Here is a 3668-nt window from a genome sequence, read left to right as displayed (position 1 = left end):
ACAAACTCATCAATATATTATCTATTTTAACTTCAAGATATGAAAACTTCCTGTATAATAGGCAAGAAGATATCTTTTCCTTAAATCTTTGAGATCTCCCATAAATTATGTGAATCTGTTTCAAATGAAGAAGAAGAGGGTACCTCTATCCATTTGTTGGGTGCCCGTATCTGAAATGATGGGTGCCTTTATCAGTTCCTCTGGTTTCCTTTAACACTTTTTCGAGCTATTTTTCCAAAAGAGGTTATTTCCTTGAAAAGACTTAAAACAAGATTATTAGTGATAAAATGAGTCCAGCTAATGTATTTATGGGTGAAAATGCTTCGCACTTTCGTGCTTATCAAATTCCCCCACACTTACATTTTGTTAGTCCTCGAGCAAAACAGAAAACTGACCCACTACACAGCTGGTCATATAATATGAGAGAAAGAGAGACCCGCCACACAACTGGTCATATAATAAGATAAAGAGAAAGAGACCTTCTACACAACTGGTCATTTTTTTATATATATATATATATTTTTTAGATCCGCTACACAGCTGGTCATATAATGCAAGAAAAAAGAAAAGACCCGCTACACAGCTGGTCATAACCCTAACAATCAAATTATTATTATTATTATTATTTTTCATTTTATATTTTTCATTTTTTTTTTTCATTTTTTTTTAGACCCGCTACATAGCTGGTCATAACATGCAAGAAAAAGGAACAGACCCGCTACACAGCTGGTCATGATTTGCAAGGAAAAAAAATAAAGTAAACAGTTAACCTCTCCCCCACACTTAAACATTACATTGTCCTAAATGTAATTGAGTCATCCAACGCAAATATTAAGATGAGAAATGTAAAAAGTAAACCAAAATAAAAATAAAATAAAATAAATATACCTAATGGAATGTACAGAAATGGATCCCCAAAAATTAACAGCCTGAAAATTTGGGGATCAACCCAAAATACAGTACTTACGAACGACAGCTTCACAATTATGCTATGAAAAAATGGTGACATTGAAACTGTCTGAAATAGAGGATTACCCCCAAACCTAGTTTTTACTTCACATGGAAGTGAGTATAGAACAAAATATGGGGATACTATTGGGACTGGGGAAATATCAATTGGTTCATGCACGATATCAGGAATAGGCAAGTCCTCTGGGTACCTAGATGCAAAGTAATCCAACAACACTTTAGAAGCACGCAATTCTAACCCTAAATTAGGCAACTTTTGGAAGTCTAGGGGTCTAGAAACAACATCTAAGTTGGGTGAATTATCTTGTGGGATGGATTCATCTATGGAATTAGGAAAATCATCCACACAATTAGAGCTGGCAAACGGGCGGGCCGGGGTTGGCTTGTAACGGGTTGCCCGGGTTCGGGTTAACACGGGCCAAAACCCGCGGGTCGATATTTTTCACGGGTGGCCATTTCTCCAAGCCGCGCCCGTTACGGGTAAAGATTGCGGGTTCACGGGTTGGATGGTTTCTGGTTAGTCAAATCGCCAGAAACAAATTTTGACAGAGTTTCCTTTGATTTCTGATCTATTCCCGGCCACATTCAGGCCATCTAAATCTCCTTCCCTGCAACCACAAACTCATACTCGATTCCTTCGATTCAATAAAAGTTCAACTTCAACCAAAAAAACCTTAATAAATGAAAAGGAAAGGGGGATTTCAATCAAGCAAACAATTGGGGGTGAGATCTATGACAAGGAAGCAAAATATGAGTTCAAGACTAGATACAAGGGAAGAGCAAAACATAAGATGATCAATTAACATTAAAATCACAATTTCAGCTGCAACTTGACTTCAGTTTGTTCTCTTCTCAATAGCACACATTCCATAATTTCATTGATAGCTTATGTGCAACACAACACAAGAAACATCTATTCAATAATACAATTTTCTGCATCCATGGTACCTGCAATTCACCAAACACCATCCACAACTCCTTGATGCTCCAATAACCATACACAACACTAGATCACACCTACTTGAGAGCCACAATCTCCATGGCATGAATTGCATCCACACTTCAGTATCATACAAACCCAAATCTGATTTCATTCATCTCAGATCAAGCCGTCTGAAAACTTGATTCTGCTTCCAATTGCCAATTGAAGCCAAACCCATCTTGTAATTCTACAATTTCCATAATCACAATCCCATAAAACAGCACCACAAATCACTATTTTTCCTAAAACAACACCAGCAACTCAACACCAAAACCCATTCAAACTCAGATTTTCTGTGCTACTCTTCCATCCAAATCCCTATGCCCTTCGTGAACCCACTAACAACACCAGCAATCAATTATGTTGTTGTATTCTCCACAGAAGATGATGAATCAACTTAAAAATCAGGCCTTTTCTAATATGGAATTGATCTCTTAAGACTAGAAGATGAATCAACATAAAATCAATCAATTGTTGATTTCTCAACAAATATAAATAAAAAATTAAAGCTTCATTGTCTGTGAACCAGAGTTGGATCTTCGGAAATAGATTGGATCTACTTAATGAGTTAGAAGATTGGATCTGCTTAGTGATTGTTGATCAATTATTTCCTTTGGATTGCATCTGCTACCTCTTAGGAAAAAAGTTGCAGAAGAAGAAGAAATAAGAGAGATGAAGGGACGGATTAAACAAAGAAAATAAGTTTTCTTTCTGTTTTAACAAAGGTAACACGCAATCGGCGATGTGCGACATGTGGCTTGTGGGGAAACTACGGGTATACAGGTTGTACCCGCGGGTTTACGGTCCGTGACGGGTTTACCCGTTTTCTCATGGGCCACCATTTCTCAAACCCTAACCCGGCTTGTTAGAAAACCAGACAATCCGGGCGCGGGTTTTGACGGTCCGGGCCGGATCAACCCGCGGGTTTTTGGCTTGTTTGCCAGCTCTACACACAATCATCCACAGGTTCATCTATATGTTCTTTTTGGAACAGAGAGTCACTACAAGATTCATCCTCATCAGCATATAATCTTTGACATTCAAGAACTCTCAATCATTGTTCCAAACTAGGCGGTGTGTGTTTGTAATACTTCTCATATATTGTTAAAGGTGATTCTTCACTTACCTCATGTGGAGCAGAAACTCCATACGTTGCCTACGCTTATAATTAGCAAGCGTCATCTCAGATGAGGTTTCCTGATAATTTGACTTTCTAAGCTTATATTCCGCCAACGTCATCTTAGGTGACGTCTCCTCAGAAGAAGTCATCATCCTCAAAAAGTCCCTGAAAACAAATACAAAAAGAAACGCATAAAAAGGAAAAAAAATAATCTAAAATGAAATAAAAATACTTTACAAAATAAATAAAAATAAACCTAAAAATTAATCTAAAAACAAATCTGCGTCGGCGGCGCCAAAATGGTGTAATCTTTAATTGTCATTGTTGTAAATAAGGATTCAAACTCTAATACTTGTGAAGATTAAATTTAAAGGTTTAATGAAAATAATAAAAGAGAGAGTTACTGGGACTAGGAGTTCACCGAATTCATATCATAAGGTTCAATTATTTATTCTTCGGCAATTATAGCTCAATAAATAAAATATACTGACTCTTATTTTTGCCAAGGTAGATTCTCAAAACATTAATTATAAATCGTAAGCATGGTACATCAAACATTTAAGCAAGCATGACCCATCGAATAGAATAATAACTAAT

This window comes from Papaver somniferum, unplaced genomic scaffold (genome assembly GCF_003573695.1).
Source record: "Papaver somniferum cultivar HN1 unplaced genomic scaffold, ASM357369v1 unplaced-scaffold_10, whole genome shotgun sequence".
In the NCBI taxonomy this organism is placed as follows: Eukaryota; Viridiplantae; Streptophyta; class Magnoliopsida; order Ranunculales; family Papaveraceae; genus Papaver; species Papaver somniferum.
The sequence above is the reverse complement of the archived record's forward strand: the minus strand, read 5'-3'. Positions refer to the sequence as shown.